An 18,852-nucleotide genomic window follows, 5' to 3' on the forward strand; every position below is an offset into this window, starting at 1 on the left:
CCCCTGTGATGACTCCACCTCCTGCAAGGTCCCCTCATGTGGTGGTTCCCCTGGTCAGTCCAGAGGAGCCTATGCAATTAGGAGGGACATCATTTCGGGGGAGGGGACCGGTGGTGCGCCATAAGACAGGAAGGTGTTTCTTCTGCGGGAGAAAGGGACATTTTATTGGGGGGTGTCCATCCCGTCCCTTGCAGAGTGAAGAGTCGTCGGAAAACTGTTGATCCCAGGTTGTGTGGTGGACGGCAATCTGGGAGTAGGTATTTCATCCCTAGGTTCGTCTCAGTTTCTCGTACCGGCGGAGGTGGTGGTGGGTACGAGAACTGAGAGGATATCTGTTCTTCTGGATAGTGGGGCCGGGGCTAATCTGGTTGATGCTCGGTTTGCCCGGGTTCAAGGTATGCGATTGAGTGAGTTGGCTAAACCTATCCCCATATTCTCGATCGATGCCAGGCCTCTCGGTCAGGGAAGTTTTTTGCAAGCTGTGCATGACGTAAAACTTCAAGTGGGGGCCATACATAAAGAACTGTTGTCTTGCTACATGTTGGAGGGTCTTCCCACTCCTATAGTGTTGGGCCTTCCTTGGTTAACTAAGCATAACCCGGTTATTAATTGGCAAACCAGAGAGATAAGCCAATGGAGTAAATTCTGTAATAAAAACTGCATGAACACGGTCATCAGTGCGGTTACTCCTTGGGTCTTACCTCCATTTCTGGCGGACATTGAGGATGTATTCTCGGAGAAAGGGTGTCAGGAACTACCTCCTCATCGCGAGTATGACTGTTCTGTAAAACTGCTCCCTGAGGCCAAGTTACCTAAAGCTAGGTTGTATAACCTTTCTGGTCCTGAGAGGCAGGCCATGAAGGATTATATTTCAGAAAGTCTGGCTAAGGGGCATATTAGACCTTCATCTTCACCGGTGGCTGCGGGGTTCTTCTTTGTTAAGAAGAAAGATGGAGGCCTACGCCCTTGCCTGGATTTCCGTGAACTTAATCGGATTACGGTCCGAGATCCGTATCCGCTCCCACTTATTCCCGATCTCTTTAATCAGATCGTGGGCGCCAAATGGTTCTCTAAGTTGGATCTCAGGGGGGCGTACAATCTGATTAGGATGAAGGAGGGGGATGAGTGGAAGACGGCGTTTAACACTCCGGAGGGGCATTATGAGAACCTTGTCATGCCATTCGGTCTGACTAATGCCCCGGCGGTGTTCCAACACTTTGTTAATGACATTTTTCGCCGCCTGGTGGGACAGTTTGTTGTCATATATCTGGATGATATCTTAATTTACTCGCCGGATCTGGTGTCTCATCAGGAGCACGTTAGGCAGGTGTTACAGATCTTGCGGGATAATAAACTGTATGCCAAATGGGAAAAGTGTGTGTTCGCCGTACAGGAACTCCAGTTTTTAGGCTTCCTGGTTTCAGCGTCCGGTTTTCGTATGGACCCTGGGAAAGTGCGGGCAGTTCTTGAGTGGGATCGGCCAGAGAATCTTAAGGCACTACAACGTTTCCTGGGGTTTGCTAATTATTACCGGAAGTTCATTCGTAATTTCTCGTCCATGGTTAAGCCTCTCACAGACATGACTAAAAAGGGGACGGATTTTTCTAGGTGGTCTGACAAGGCTTGTCAAGCATTCTCCTCCTTGAAAAAATGTTTTGCCTCGGCACCCATACTCATTCAACCTGATGCGTCACAGCCATTCATTGTAGAGGTAGACGCTTCCGAGGTAGGGGTGGGAGCAGTATTGTCACAAGGTTCGTCCCCTGGTAAGTGGCATCCGTGCGCCTTTTTCTCTAAAAAATTGTCGTGCGCTGAGAGGAATTACGATGTCGGCAATAGGGAACTCTTGGCCATTAAGTTAGCTTTTGAGGAGTGGCGCCATTTTTTGGAGGGGGCAGTCCATCCGGTCACCGTCATCACCGATCACAAGAACCTGCTATATCTGGAGTCCGCGAAACGTCTGAATCCCAGACAAGCTAGGTGGTCATTGTTTTTTACCAGGTTTAATTTTGTCGTTACATATCGTCCTGGGTCAAAAAATGTAAAGGCGGATGCCTTATCTCGTAGTTTCCCTGGGGCCGGGAATACGGAAGACCCGATTCCTATCCTTCAGGAGGGGGTGGTGGTTTCGGCAGTATGCTCTGAGCTGGAGGAGGAGGTATTGGAGGCTCAGGGGGACGCCCCTGTTGGACCTCCGGGGAGTCTGTTTGTTCCAGATCAGTTGCGACAAAAGGTGATCGAGGCACACCATAACTCAGTTTTTGCAGGACACCCGGGGAGTAAAGCAACTGTGGATCTCCTCTCGCGTCGGTTTTGGTGGCCTAACTTACATAAGGAGGTGGTAACTTTTGTCGCGTCCTGTGGGGTTTGTGCGCGCTCTAAGACCTCACATACCCGTCCGTCTGGGGCCCTCTTACCTTTAAAGATCCCGGAGCGTCCTTGGACTCATCTGTCTATGGACTTTATTACGGACCTCCCTCCGTCTTCGGGTAAAACGGTCATACTCGTTGTAGTGGACAGGTTCAGCAAGATGGCACATTTTATCGCTCTTCCTGCTCTCCCTAATGCTAAAACTCTTGCGCAGGTGTTCATTGGGGAGATTGTGAGGCTTCACGGGGTACCCTCCGAGGTGGTGTCTGATCGGGGGTCTCAGTTTGTGTCCAAGTTCTGGAAGGCGTTTTGTGCACGACGGGGGATGCATTTGTCGTTCTCATCGGCTTTTCATCCTCAGACCAATGGTCAGACGGAACGAATGAACCAGAGCTTGGAGACATATCTCCGGTGTTTTGTGTCAGAGAACCAGGAGGACTGGGCTTCTTTCTTACCTCTGGCAGAGTTTGCTCTTAATAATAGGCGGAGTGAGTCCACTGGTAAGTCCCCGTTTTTTGGGGCATATGGTTTTCACCCCCAGTTTTGTACTTTCAGTAGGGGGGGCTCTTCGGGGGTTCCTGAGGAGGAACGATTTTCCTCATCACTCGCTTCAGTATGGAGAGGGGTGCTGAAGAATCTGAATACTATGGGGAACCGATACAAACGTATGGCTGATAGGAGGAGAGTGTCTGGTCCGGACCTAAGTGTGAACGATCGGGTATGGTTGTCTACCAGGAATATAAAACTTAAGGTTCCCTCCTGGAAACTGGGTCCCAGGTTCATCGGGCCGTACAGAATCAGTTCTATAATTAATCCGGTGGCATTCCGTCTTGACCTCCCCCCTACGTTTAAAATTCACAACGTGTTCCACAGATCGTTGCTTAAGAGGTATGTGGCGCCGGTGGTACCGTCACCTTTACCTCCCCCTCCAGTGGTGGTCAATGGTAACTTGGAGTTCCAGGTATCGAGGGTCATCGATTCACGCTTTAATCGCCGGTCCCTTCAGTACCTGGTTCATTGGAAAGGGTATGGTCCTGAGGAGAGGATGTGGGTTCCTGCGTCGGATATTAACGCAGACCGATTAGTTCGGGCCTTCCACACGACTCACCCGAATAAACCTGGCCGTGAGGGTCCGGAGGCCCCTCGTAGAAGGGGGGGTACTGTCACGGGTGTGTCGCCACGAAGATCGTCACGATTACACAGCCTGACTTCTCGCAGCTGACTTTTTGGTGCTTTGTGTTTTTCGGCAGTGAGGGAGTTAATTCTCTCTCTCTCTCTGTGCTAGACGAGGTCCAGCCTCGCCCAGCTGCAATCAATGCTGCTGTAGTGAGACTCCTTCAAATGCCTGCTGGTCTGTTAGGGAAGTGTCGGTGAAAGCATTTCATGCAGACTAACAGAGCGGATCGTGGTATTTGGAGTTTCAGAGATAAGTGTATTCGGAGAGTTTTTTCCCTTCCTCGCTTTATCATTTATCTCCTTTCCCGTTGGTGTTCCCTCTGTTGTAGTTGTGTAGTTTTTGTATGCAAGGTGGTTTTGGTTTTTCCCTTGTACTGTCTCGTTCGTCTAAGTACTGTGTGTGGGCATATTATTACTTGTCCCCTTTTGTTGTGATCGGGGTCCTTCTCAGGACTAGATTACTTAGGTGCAGGGATCCTCAGGAGGTAGGGGTTACGCTGGCGGCCTGGACCTCTGTACCTTTAACAGTACCTCCAGGTTGAGGGATTAGTCAGGGCCCCAGCTTAGGGTCAGCTTAGGCCCCCTACCTCCAGTATACAGAGACAGCGTGACACGGGCAGCCAGTGAAAAAAGAATCTAAGACAAGAGTTTTTTCAAGTGTCTGAAATTCCAGTGACTTACTCTCATATTATATAATATGTACTTGGGGAATATTCAAAGAAATAGGATCATAGAATCATAGAATGGTAGAGTTGGAAGGGACCTCCTTGTCATCTGGTCCAACCCCCTGCTCAAAGCAGGATTCACTAGATCATCTCAGACAGATGTCTGTCCAGCCTCTGTTTGAAGACGTCCATTGAAGGGGAACTCACCACCTCTCGTGGCAGCCTGTTCCACTCATTAATCACCCTAACTCTCAAAAAGCTTTTTCTAATATCTAATCTGTGTCTCCTCCCATTTACTTTCATCCCATTGCTTCTAGTCTTTCCTTGTGCAAATGAGAATAAAGATGATCCTTCTACAATGTGACAGCCCTTGACATATTTGTAGACAGCTATTAAGTCTCCTCTCAGTCTTCTTTTCTGCAAGCTAAACATTCCCAAATCCTGCAACCGTTCCTCATAGGACATGGTTTGCAGACCAGTCACCATTCTGGTCGCTCTTCTCTGAACTTGCTCCAGTTTGTCTATGTCTTTTTTAAAATGTGGTGCCCAAAACTGTACACATTATTCCAGATGAGGTCTGACCAAAGAGGAGTAAAGACCGATAATGACTTCACGTGATCTAGACTGTATGCTTCTGTTAATACATCCCAGAATTGTATTTGCCTTTTTTGCTGCTGCATCACACTGTTGACTCATGTTCAGTCTATGATCTATTAGTATACCTAAGTCTTTTTCACATGTACTGTTGCTTAGCTCTATTCCTCCCATTCTGTATATGCTTTTTTCATTTTTTATTGCCCAGATGTAGTACTTTGCATTTTTCCCTGTTAAAAACCATTCTGTTGGTTGCTGCCCACTGCTTCAGTTTATTTAGGTCTTTTTGAATCCTCTCTCTCTCTTCTCTAGTATTAGCTATCCCTCCTAGCTTTGTGTCATCAGCAAATTTAATCAGTTTACCCTCAATTCCTTCATCTAAATCATTGATAAAGATGTTGAACAATACAGGTCCCAGGACGGAGCCCTGTGGTACCCCACTTGAGACATTCATCCAGCTGGATGTGAAGCCATTTACAACCACCCTATGAGTCCGATCACTAAGCCAGTTATGAATCCACCTAACAGTTGCCTGGTCCATTGCATACTTGGTCATTTTTTCAATAAGGATGGTGTGAGATACTTTGTCAAATGCTTTGCTGAAGTCAAGATATACTATATCTACAGCATTTCCCTGATCCACCCAGTCAGTGATTCTGTCATAGAAGGAAATTAAGTTAGTCTGACATGACTTGTTAGTTACAAACCCATGCTGACTCTGGTTAATCACTTCATTCTTATCCATGTACTTACATACATGTTGTTTAATAATTTGTTCAAAGATCTTTCCTGGTATAGAAGTCAGACTCACCGGCCTATAGTTCCCTGGGTCCACCTTCTTCCCCTTTTTGAAGATAGGAACAACATTTGCTCTTCTCCAGTCTTCTGGGACTTCTCCTGTTCTCCAAGAATTTTCAAAGATTATGGAGAGTGGTTCTAAAATTTCTTCTACGATCTCCTTCAGTACTCTGGGGTGTAATTCATCTGGACCTGGAGACTTGAACTCATTTATGTTATGTCATTTTATTCCCTCTCAATCTTTCTGTTTACAGATAACTTGGATTCCTCTATTCCTTTAAAAGGACAGTGGAGATCAGTTGATGTTACATTTTCTTTCTGAGAGAAAACAGATGCAAAATAAGAATTAAAACGTTCGGCCTTCTCAACATCCTCTCTTACCATTTCTCCATTTTCATCCTGTAAAAATCCTATAGCATCTTTGACTTTTCTTTTACTTTTGACATACCCCCAAAATCCTTTTTTATTGCTTTTGACATCTCTTACAAGCCTTAACTCATTGTCAGCTTTAGCTAACCTGATACGTGCCCTACTGGATCTGCAGACTGCATTATAATCTTCTTTAGATATGCCTCCCTCTTTCCATTTAATAAACATTTCTTTCTTTCTTTTTAGCATGTGTTTAAGTTCTGTGTTCATCCATCCTGGTTTCCTTAAATGCTTCCCATTCTTCCTACTTTTCGGGATTGTTAACGATTGTGCTTTGAGAATCTCATTTTTAAAAATTTCCCATCCTTCCTGGACATTTTTGTCCTTAAGGACATCCAGCCATTGGATCCCTCCTATTCTTTTTCTGAGTCTCTTAAAATCTGCCTTTCTAAAATCTAACCTTGAAGTTTGAGTCTTCACATGTCTTCCTCCTCTAGTTATCCAAAATTCTATAATAGCATGATCGCTGCCTCCTAGGGTCCCAGCCACCTTTACCTCCTCAACCATTTCCTCCCTGTTTATAAGGATTAGATCCAAAGTAGCAGATCCAGTTGTTTTCTCCCCTACAAGATAAAGTTTTCAGCAAGAGAGGATAAGAATTTGCTTGACCTGTTAGTTTTACTTGACAGAGATTCCCAACAAATGTCTGGATAGTTGAAATCTCCCATGACCACTACGTCATATTTTTTGGAGAACTTGGTCATTTGATACATAAAGAGTTCATCCATATCTTCAGCTTGCCCAGGTGGCCTGTAGTAAATGCCTACAATGGTGTCCTTTCCGTTGTTCTCTCCTTGTATTCTTACCCAAACAGTTTCTACAGAACTCCCAGTCTCTGAAGCTTCAATCTCTGTGCAGATATACGCTTTTCTAACATACAATGCAACACCTCCTCCTCGTTTATCAAGTCTGTTTCTTGCAAATAAGTTGTATCCTTTTAGCCTTTTATTCCAATCATGTGTATCGTCCCACCAAGTTTCAGTGATTCCAATGACATCATATTCCTTTTCCTGCGTTAGTAGTTCCAATTCTCCTTGTTTGTTGCGCATGCTTTGTGCATTTGTATAAAAACATTTTAGTTTGTGATTGGTTTCTCTTCCTCCCATATTTTTATAATTTAAATTGTTTTGTCTTTGCTCTTCCTTTCCACTTCCAGTAGCAGAGATCTCAATAGTATTTGTCAGCTGTATGGCTTTTTCTGGCCTTTTGCTTCCCTTCCCACATTGTTCTAGTTTAAAGCTCTTCTGATGAGTGTAGCAAGGCGACTTCCAAATACATGTTTTCCAGTCTTCGTAAGGTGCACCCCATCTCTAGCAAGTAGTCCATCGTATAGGTAATTCATTCCGTGATCCAGAAATCCAAATCCTTGTTGACGGCACCATCGACGTAGCCAGTTGTTCACCTGTAGAATCTTATTCCACCTCATTGTTCCATGGCCTTCCACTGGGAGGATGGATGAGAAGACCACCTGCGCTCCCAATTCTTTCACTTTCTTGCCTAAGTCTTCAAAGTCACTGCAGATGGTTTACAGGTCCTTTCTTGCCGTGTCATTTGTCCCCACATGTAGTAGCAGGAATGGGTAGTGATCTGTAGGTCTGAAGAATCTTGATATCCTGTCAGACACATCTTTAATTTTTGCTCCTGGAAGACAGCACATTTCTGTTGAGGTTATGTCTGGTCTGCAGATAGCGGCCTCTGTTCCTCTTAACAGGGAATCCCCCATGACCACCACTCTCCGTTTTTTCTTCACAACATTCTTCTTTTTCCATCCAGGAGGATTCTGAGGGCTTACAAGGTTATTCATTGCTGGCAAAGTCTTATTTTGCTGTATTTTTTTATGGTTCTCCTGCGTGAGAGCCTGGTACTGGTTCCTGAGCAGTATCTGTGCTGACTGCCTCTCGATCCTCCTGCTTCTGTGGGTCACATGCTTCCATTCCTCTGTTTCGTCAGGTGCAGTTCGAATTTCTTCTCTTTCTGAATCATGAAGAGATAATTCTGCTCTGTCTAAGAACTCCTCACCTTCCTTAATGATTTTCAAGGTAGTTAACCTCTCTTCTAGATTTCGCAACTTTTCCTCCAACAGGGACACAAGCTTGCATTTCTGGCATGTGAAGTTTGGCTTTTCCACTGGCAAGTCTGTGAACATGTAGCAGGATATGCAGCTCACCAAATAGCTCCTGGACTCTTCCATGTTCTTATTGTTAATGTTCTGAAAACAGTGAAAAAAGCTTAAAAAAAAAGCTTTACCGATGTACTCTTTTCAGCTCCAACAGCCAAAATCCAGTGTACTTTGAGCTCGCGGAGACTCTTCACTTACCCCAAAATGCAGTGGGAATATGCAAATTATCTCCTCAGGACTCCTCCCCTGGTTTACCGATGTCCTCTTTTCAGCTCCAACAGCCAAAATCCAGTGTTCTTTGAGCTCGCGGAGACTCTTCACTTACCCCAAAATGCAGTGGGAATATGCAAATTATCTCCTCAGGACTCCTCCCCTGGTTTACCGATGTCCTCTTTTCAGCTCCAACAGCCAAAATCCAGTGTTCTTTGAGCTCACGGAGACTCTTCACTTACCCCAAAATGCAGTGGGAATATGCAAATTATCTCCTCAGGACTCCTCCCCTGGTTTACCGATGTCCTCTTTTCAGCTCCAACAGCCAAAATCCAGTATATAAATATAAAGATATTCAATTGATATGGCAATGCGCATTAATAAATTGGGATACAACAATTTTGGGTTAAATATATATATATATCTAAAACTTCATATGTGGAATGTTTGAGTTGAACAGATCTGTGAATGTCAGAGTGAAGGTGACAGATGAGTAAATCAGCAGCTGCTAAGTGTGATTGATATGACAGAGGCCTCGTATGTTTGTATGTTTGAAAAAAAAAATGTTTCTTTATGTGAAGGTACAAAAATATATTTAATTCTGAGGAAATTATAATACATAATTAGGTATTACAGTGCCTACAAGTAGTATTCAACCCCCTGCAGATTTAGGTGGTTGACACATGCGGAATTAACTTGGCATTGTGACATTTGTACTGTAGATCAGCCTGGAAGTGGGAAATGCACTGCAGCAACTTTTTTTTTGTTTTTTTGTTTTTTTAAAACGTTAAAAGTTAATTCAGAGTGTCATTTATTATTCAACCCCTCAAACCACAAGAATTCTGTTTGTTCCCCCTAAAGTATTAAGAAGTAGTTCAGGCACCAAGAATCATGAGCTTCACATGTGTGGATTAAAGATCTCTTTTGCCAGCCTTTTCTGACTATTTAAGACCCTCCCCAAACTTGTGAACAGCACTCAGACATGGTCAACATGGGAAAGACAAAAGAGCATTCCAAGGCCATCAGAGACAAGATCGTGGAGGGTCACAAGGCTGGCAAGGGGTACAAAACCCTTTCCAAGGAGTTGGGCCTACCTGTCTCCACTGTTGGGAGCATCATCCATAAGTGGAAGGCTTATGGAACTACTGTTAGCCTTCCACGGCCTGGACAGCCTTTGAAAGTGTCCTCCCGTGCCGAGGCCAGGATTGTCCGAAGAGTCAAGGCTAACCCAAGGACAACAAGGAAGGAGCTCCGGGAAGATCTCATGGCAGTGGGGACATTGGTTTCAGTCAATACCATAAGTAACGTACTCCACCGCAATGGTCTCCGTTCCAGACGAGCCCGTAAGGTACCTTTACTTTCAAAGCGTCATGTCAAGGCTCGTCTACAGTTTGCTCATGATCACTTGGAGGACTCTGAGACAGACTGGTTCAAGGTTCTATGGTCTGATGAGACCAAGATCGAGATCTTTGGTGCCAACCACACACGTGACGTTTGGAGACTGGATGGCACTGCATACGACCCCAAGAATACCATCCCTACAGTCAAGCATGGTGGTGGCAGCATCATGCTGTGGGGCTGTTTCTCTGCCAAGGGGCCTGGCCATCTGGTCCGCATCCATGGGAAGATGGATAGCACGGCCTACCTGGAGATTTTGGCCAAGAACCTCCGCTCCTCCATCAAGGATCTTAAGATGGATCGTAATTTCATCTTCCAACAAGACAACGACCCAAAGCACACAGCCAAGAAAACCAAGGCCTGGTTCAAGAGGGAAAAAGTCAAGGTGTTTGTGTGGCCTAGTCAGTCTCCTGACCTTAACCCAATTGAAAACTTGTGGAAGGAGCTCAAGAATAAAGTCCACATGAGACACCCAAAGAACCTAGATAACTTGGAGAAGATCTGCATGGAGGAGTGGGCCAAGATAACTCCACAGACCTGTGCCGGCCTGATCAGGTCTTATAAAAGACGATTATTAGCTGTAATTGCAAACAAGGGTTATTCCACAAAATATTAAACATAGAGGTTGAATAATAATTGACCCACACTTTTATGTTTAAAATTTAATAAAATTCAACTGAGCAACATAACTTTTTGGTTTGTAAGATTTATGCTTCTGTTCATAAAACCTACTCTCGTTTGCAGTTTGAAGGCTCTAACTTATTTGCATCTTATCAAACCAGCTAAATCTGCAGGGGGTTGAATACTACTTGTAGGCACTGTATCTACATGTATATATTTCTATATTTCTTTAATAATTATTATTTCTTGATTTAACTAATAGTGGATAAGGGCAACCACACATCAAAATGGTTTACAAAGCAAATTTATATTTAGAATAATTTTCCACATGATAATATTCTTGAATAACTATAATATTATTTTTAATGGTTACCTAAATAGGTACACACCTCTCTTTAGTCAAATCTATGCTACTCATCGATATGAAATTTATGCACAATATTTCTAGAAGAATAATTATTTTTAATTTGGTTCTGATATATACATAAATTTTATAAAATAATATTTTTGGTATTAAGGGAGAAAATGTGTTTTTGATCCTGATTACATAATCACTTTTGATCAATACTTATTTTCCACACATTTTAATAAAGAAGAAATAATAATAAGGTACTATGGTATAATTAAGAAGGGTATTACATGCAAAGTTGCATAATTTAATATTTTTTGGTGGTACAAGGTTATGACAAATATGAAATCATCCAGATAATGGAGATATAAGGGTATTTTTTATGGAGAATATAATTACTCTGCATTTGTCATTAAAATTTAAAGGCCTTATTTTTATTTATATTCTTATTTTTACTCTTAATTTTATTTTTCATTTTTAAAATTTTATTCTTACTTTATACTTCTTATTTTTCTATTTTTTCATTTTTTAATTCTCATTTGATTTTATTTGAGTTCAATATCTCAATTGAGAAAACACATTCATATTTAATAAAGTAATGTCTAATACAAGAGTATTGCTTCATTAAATATATATTGCTAAAGAAAAAAATGTTTACATTTTCTGAGTAAACACAACAATTCATTCATTCATTTATTCATTCATTCATTCATTCATACATTCATATATTTATTCATTTTGGTTCAGGAGTATACATTCTTTGATATTATTGGTTTAATAAAGATATAAAAACTTGTTTTTTCAAAATACACTGACACCTATGGGTTGGAAAAGGTAATTACACCTATGACATAAAAATGTTCTATCATATGGAGAACTTGATTGATAATGAATTATTATCTATTATTGTTTATTATTCCAAACATAATTTATTTCAATATTTTGATAATAATTAGATGGATATTACTGATTGCTATGGTACGCTGTGATATTATAGGTTAGGAAAAACTGCCAGATTTGGTATCAGATTAGGGAATGAAGACTTCAATCAAGACATCGCAATTATGAATTCTATCTTAATAAAGTGTTATAATAGACTGTGTCCATTGCATACAATACAATTCACACCACTGATCACCAGGACGGCAGAGGACGATGATCCTATATGTACTATGTTGTGTTTAAGTTTCATCACGTTCCAGTGGTTTCTTATCACCTGCAACGCTTCAATGAAAGCTGGTGAACAGGTAATACCTGGCATATGTGTCCTATATATAAAGGACTGAGTACTGGTTATGGTGCTATATAAAGCAGGAAAGTGACAAGTTAACCCTTGCTTTACTGACCAAAGACGTCACATCTGTTCCAAAAGTGACACGAGACCAGTGCGGACACATGGAAGATTGCAAAGACGATCCAACGTAAGTCCAGGTGACACTGCACAGATATTAAAGCTACATTTCATCCATGGACTTTGTTTTCTTATCAACTGACATACATGATCTTTCTAATAAAGAGTACAGTTTATGGACTGAACAATAATGAACACAATTATGGACTGTACAATATCTACATACTGTAATTTATTTCAAAGGAGTTTTCATCTAAAGACTGTGTTATAAAAGAACCAAGAAGAAGACGAGACGACGACCCGATGACATCAGATGATGACGATTGAACCCGCGATTGCTTCAATTTAGATATAGGGAAGTATAATTACACATATTAAATGAATATTAGTCACGGCTTACCATAACATGAATTCACATTATTATATAACAATAATCCGATATTGATACTATTATTACTATTATTATTATGGAAATTTAATGATATTGCCAAGGAAGAAGGAAAGAAAAAATGATTGATGAATGTATCATCTTTTGAGAAATTTCAGTTAAAGTCCTTTTATTCTCAAAAAAGGGGGAAATGTTAAATGGTTAATTATGGAAATTCATTTGGAATGTTAATCGATAATCATTTTTCTGAGTTCTATGCCTCAGCCATCGTGTCTAGTTGACATGCGCTATTTGTGTGTGTATTTTTGGTTCACTACCATATGTAGAACAGGTGTCCATACGACTGGCTATAAAAGCCTATGGTACAGAAAGGGGGGGCTCTCTTGCTGTGCCCACCCCACAAGACACAGAATCTTCATGCTGAGAAGCAGATGACATGTAGGCCTGGACACATGCTGGACAAAGACATGATTTACCAGCCAGGATCCAAGGAAAGATGGGTGAATCTCAACAATTAAGCTAATTATGGACAAATGGACAATTACTTTATAACTAATTATTGTATGTACCTGTTGCAATCTGATTCTTTTTAATGAACAATCCAAGAATAAATAGATACATTTTTTTATAAGAATATCGTGATATTGATACTTTGAGAAGTCCTCAGTAGAAAAAAATAATACAGGAAGCATATTATTTTACAGTCTCCCATCCAAGTACTAACCAGGCCCAACCCTGCTTAGCTTCCAAGATCAGATGAGATCAGACGTGTTCAGGGTGGTGTGGCCTTAGGCAGAGACAAGCTTCTCACTTGCTGCTTTTCTACTTTGACGTCTGGCTGCCGGCTGCCCTTTCCAGTGCTCAGCAACACCAGGTCCTTTTGTGCTTTCCCTTCTCTTCAATTTTTTTGCTGGCTTCCTTAAAAGGTCTTGTAGACACAACGCCCCACTCAGAGCCGCTGATCTCATTGATCTGCTGCAGCGCTGTCGACGGAACGTCAGCTTCACGGCCAATGCCACAGGCCGGGAGCAGAGGCGAGACTCACCGGTAGGGTGAGTAGAGCGCGGTTAGTTGCTTTCTAATAGGCTGCAGCCGGGGATTAACTTTTAATGAAAGTGAACAATCCCTTTGACTGTCTGCAGCGCGCCACACCTAGGAAGCGCACTCTCACACACAAGCCAGCATGCACACATGCTCGCACGTGACAACACCCCCTATCTGCCCCTACAACCTCTCCGTCACCATGCGTCAGACTCTCCTGCCTGTTTTATGATTTCAGGGCCCTAGCAGTAATCACCCCCCCCTCCCCAATTCCTTCCGCACCTTCTTGCCTTCCTTGCACTGAGGTTAGCTCTTTGTCAGCCGTCTGGCTTGGTTACACAAGCTTCTTTGCAGAGAAACATGTTACTTCTGCTGGCCCTCGCTAGGCGACCGGCATCCAAAACCTTCCCTGGGCACCTGCTGAAAGCCTGGCCCCTTCACGGCCCCGGTTGCTTTTAACGCCATCATTTCCACACGGCGAGCTGCGGAGTCAATAAGCACTCCTAGCCGTGGCAAGGAGCTCGGTGTCAGGCCTGTATGAAGGCGGCGGGGTAGCGTACTTAGCTGCCAACTGGCTCAGAGGCCTTGGGGCTTCCATCATCTAAGTTACTTTGGGTCGGTGTCCGACAAGGCGCCGTTCCATGCTAGCCGAGCTGGGCAGTAGGTAAAAACATCATCAAAATGGTCTACAGCACCCGGTATTCCCAGGAGGTCTCCCATCCAAGTACTGTCCGAGCCCAGCCCTGCTTTGCTTCCGAGATCAGATGAGATCAGGCGTATCCAAGGTGGTATGGCCAGTAGAAGCTGCTTGATCCATCGCCCGGCCAGCCTTTGTCAGGATAGCTTGGTGGCGAGCAATCTGGCCGTGACGGGGCGGGCTCCGAAGGGTCCATGCAAAGTCTGTGCCGTCCCTACAGGTGTGGTTTCTTTAGCAGTGATTCACCCGCCGCATCAGGTGTCTTCAAAAATGGCTCGGCGCAGGGTCTCCTGCAGGCTAAACCCTTCATCGCGGTAATGTGACAGAAAGAGCAAGCTGGACCCGTAACTTGGGGGCGGAGCGAGACGTCCAGGGGTGAATGAAGGAAGAGGGTGAGATGGTTGCCAGTGACTTTGAGCTGCTCTTCAGGGGGGAGGGTCGTGTTGCCTGCAAAGGTCTTCTACTTGGGGTTACCGGTGGTTGCCTCCAGCCACGGGGGAGACGCTGGTCCTGGTGAAAAGGAGCCTAGTATTAAAAGTAAAGAAGCAACAATGCTGGAGGCCCACGGTGATCAGAAGGATGCTGGTATTTTGCAGAGATGAAATAGCGCAAGAGAGAAAGCAAATGAAAAAAAGAAAAGAGAATGAATGTGTGCACTTGTGAAAGGGAATGGAAAAAAGGCATAGAAGAGAGTGCCCCCTGCTGGTGGAAGGAAGGAAAAAGCAAAGCAAAAGCCTACAGCACCTGGTATTCCCAGGTGGTCTCCCATCCAAGTACTAACCAGGCCCAACCCTACTTAGCTTTCAAGATCAGACGAGATTGGGCGCGTTCAGGGTGGTGTGGCCGTAGGCAGACACTAGCCTCTCACTTGCTGCTTTTCTACTTTGACGTCTGGCTGCCGGCTGCCCTTTCCAGTGCTCAGCAAGACCAGGTCCTTTTGTGCTTTCCCTTCTCTTCAATTTTTTTGCTGGCTTCCTTAAAAGGTCTTGTAGACACAACGCCCCACTCAGAGCTGCTGAGCTCACTGATCGGCTGCAGCGCTGTCGACGGAACGTCAGCTTCACGGCCAATGCCACAGGCCGGGAGCAGAGGCGAGACTCACCGGTAGACCCGGGTCGGGTGAGTAGAGCGCGGTTAGTTGCTTTCTAATAGGCTGCAGCCGGGGATTAACTTTTAATGAAAGGGAACAATCCCTTTGACTGTCTGCAGCGCGCCACACCTAGGAAGCGCACTCTCACACACAAGCCAGCATGCACACGTGCTCGCACGTGACAACACCCCCTATCTGCCCCTACAACCTCTCCGTCACCATGTGTGTCACCCTGGCCTGGATGCCACAAAATGTATTAAAGCTGTGTCTGAGAGCAAGGGGGAGGTTCTCTTGTCAGGGGAACATTAGCATGCAATGCCTCCTGTCTCAGGCCAGTAGGGGGAGCAGGCTGCCCCTATAAAAGCTGGTGCTGGTGGCAGGGTTAGAGAGAACTGGATTGCCTGTCTCAGCTCTGAGACGTGTCCCAGAGTGGAGCAGGGACAGAAAGTTGATTGCACCTAAGAGGAAGTGTGGCAGGAGGAGAGCCACAAGCCAGAGACAAGAGGCGAAGAGAGCCTGTCTTGGCAGAGAAAAGACTTAATTTTACCAGACTTTGGTGTCTGAGGCTGGAAGGATTCCACATCCCCCAGCAGAGAACCAGTTCGCAAGGGACTGTACATTCCTTGGCCTAAGAGGCCTGGAGGCCCTGCCACAACCGAAGGGACCAGTAAAGCCGTACAAGGCTGGGAGCAGAAAGGAACCCATGTCGCAGGCCATACAGGCGAGAATACACGGAAAGCTCGGAAACGTGGGCTGTTACCCTATCAGGAGGAGATAGCCAGAAGTAGCGCAGAAAACACGGTAGGCCTACACCCTCTCCCTGACCAGGGCCAATTTCCCCGTTGCTCTCAGACGTCCAGGTCCCCTCCTAGCCGGGACTGTTTATGGGTCAGTTTACCTGTTGTAGTAAAGACCCTGGACTGCAACTTGTTGTCTGTGTGCTCCTTGCTCCTCCCGCACTATCAGCACTGGGATTCTCACTACCATCACTCCCACCATCCATTATACTGCCCTGGGGCCGCACTCTTCCCGTGGGGAGTCACACTACCCTAGCTGCACACCTCATCAGCCCCAGCGGTCTGCATGCAGCGGCGGTTCCTAATAACCGCAATCCACGGGTGGCGTAGTCGGACATTATCAGCAGAACGTAGCAGACTACCATTGGCCTGACCACCCTGAGCCACGGAACCGGGTCGGCACTACTACCCCCATCGTCTCCCTATTGCCAGGATCCGAGTGCCCCACGGCCCAGGGGGCGAGTCAGCTTTGGCGTAGTCGGCAGGATTTCGTGCCCGCAACCACCGGGTACTGCGTGCCTGAAAAAGACTTTTGTAAACTTACCTGTGGCGAAGTTTCCCGCCATCCGGAGCCGATTCCCGCCATCGGACGCCATCTTGGACCGTTTCCCGCCGTCTTCTGCCTTCTTCCCGCCATCCGCAGCTGCTTCCCGCCATCGGACGCCATCTTCAGGACGCCGTGCGGGAAGAAGAGGGGCGTGGACGTCAAAACCGCGCGAGATCCGAAGCTCCGCCCCACGCTCCGACGCTGCGCAAGGTCCTGGAAGGGAGAGAGAGCGACGCTGACGTCATCAGGACGCGACGCCAGGTCCTCGTCCATAGCAGCAGCAGCGGAGCCGCGGCCTACAGAAGAGGATCGCCGGAAGGTAGGCCATGCTTAACTAGGGGGGAGGAAGATGTCAGACACAGAGGCGCCCACTACCACCAACGCAGCTGCAGCAGCAGTGATGCCCTTTTCCCTGCCCTACATCCCTGGAGCGGCCTGGCTGCCCAAATACTCAGGGGAGCCCCATGCCCTAACTGACTTTAAGGAAAGGCTATACAGTTTGTTCCAGGTTTACCCCCTGACAGAGGAACAGAAGGTCAGCATATTGACAGGGCAGTTAACTGGCGCAGCCCAAAGGGAGGTAAAATCATGGCCCACTGAGGAGAAAAGGACTGTGAAGGGTATCCTTGCCCGGCTGCGGGGTACCTTTGATACACGTACCTCCGCTGAGATTAAAATGAGGTTCTATGGATGTAGGCAGCGGGCACAGGACAGCATCAGATACTATGCCCTAAATCTGCAGGAAGCCTTGAGGGCTATTCAACAAACTGACCCTGGCAGTGTGCAGGAAACCGATAAGCTGCTAACAGAACAATTCATAGAAGGTCTACTGTCTAGCGCCCACAGGGCCCAACTGCGCCTCATGTTCTTTCAGAACCCCGACCTGACCTTTGCCCAATTTATGGACAGGGCCATAAGGGTGCTCCGTGAATCTGCAACCAGTGGCGCTATAAACCCCCGGCGCCCTGTTATCACCTACCACCAGGAGGCGGCGCCCTCCTCCATGGACTCCGTGGAGGCTGATGCACAGGCCCTGAACCAAGCCCCGTCGAAAGGCCTGCACCACCAAGTCCAGGAGCTAACCAGGAGCGTCGCGGCGTTGACCAGAACCGTCCAGGCGTTGCAAGTGGACCCGTCAAGACCCATCGAGCTGGCTTCAAGTCCGGAGGATGTCCCGTGGCGTCGACAGAGGAGGATCCCGTCATTCCGAGGGAGGCCCACAGACCGCTACGCAGAGGATGGACAGCCCATTTGCCGTCGATGCAACCAGCCCGGACACATTTCCAGGTACTGTAATTTAAACGGGTCCAACCTGGGGCAGAGGGACGACCCCCAGGCATAAGATCACCAGGCCCTTATAATTGGCGTGATAAGTACGTTGGGGGGCACCCGGTTTTACCCGTGGTGCTGGACGGTATCCCCATGAGCGCCTTGCTGGATACTGGGTCGCAAGTAACCACAATCCCTTATGTACTTTTTAAGCAGTATTGGACTGATGCTGATATCACACGGTATCCAGACAGTAACTTGAGCATCATCGCCAGTAATGGCTTACCCGTGCCGCAGATGGGGTTCAAGGAGATGACCATTAAAATTGGTAAAGTTGAACTGCCGGCACAGGGAGTGATAATTGTGGACATTGACCGTCATGAAAGTCACCCTAAAATAACTGTGGGTACTAACATAATTGAAAATTGTCTTTCAGAGGTAATTGTAATTCTACAACAGGTGGCGGTGAATGCTAGTTCCAGCCAACAGAGGGTACTCAACAAGGAGATAAAAGCCATGATGAGACGGCAGCAGGTAGAACTGTCTGGTGGTGAGATCAGTAGCGTAAGACTGAGTGACCCATTCCCCATTTCCATGCCTCCCAAAAGTGAAATGATGATCTGGTGTCGGACTGCAATCGGGTTGAGAGGTAGAGACTACCAAGCCATGGTAGGACCCGTGTACTCAGACAGCAGGCCCACCATTTTGACAGCCCGGGGGGTGGTTGATGTCCGTCATGGGAGGGTGCCCGTCCGCATCCTCAACATTGGGGAGAGGGAAGTACACTTACCCAGGTATGCTACACTCGCCAAACTGTTTGTTGTCGAACACCAAGCTATCAGGGCCGTGGAACCCTTGCCTCCATCTCCTCAGGCGGAGGGTAATGGCTCCCAGAAACAAAAGGAGGACTGGTGCCAGAAACTCCATGTGGGTGCTGACTCCA

The 18,852-nt window shown here is 45.9% G+C and overlaps 2 non-coding genes across 2 annotated transcripts; both read right to left on the reverse strand.

Moving 5' to 3' along the window:
• Window positions 1–14,192: 14,192 nt before the first annotated feature.
• Window positions 14,193–14,312, reverse strand: LOC141267226 (5S ribosomal RNA). Its single transcript, XR_012321236.1, has one exon. It is a non-coding gene; the product is annotated as a 5S ribosomal RNA (ribosomal RNA).
• A 626-nt stretch (window positions 14,313–14,938) lies between these two features.
• On the reverse strand, window positions 14,939–15,057 carry LOC141269959 (5S ribosomal RNA). Its single transcript, XR_012321557.1, has one exon. It is a non-coding gene; the product is annotated as a 5S ribosomal RNA (ribosomal RNA).
• Window positions 15,058–18,852: the final 3,795 nt, after the last annotated feature.

This window comes from Phyllobates terribilis, unplaced genomic scaffold (assembly GCF_046119375.1).
Source record: "Phyllobates terribilis strain yellow unplaced genomic scaffold, ASM4611937v1 Scaffold_4__5_contigs__length_816908805, whole genome shotgun sequence".
Taxonomy (NCBI): domain Eukaryota; kingdom Metazoa; phylum Chordata; class Amphibia; order Anura; family Dendrobatidae; genus Phyllobates; species Phyllobates terribilis.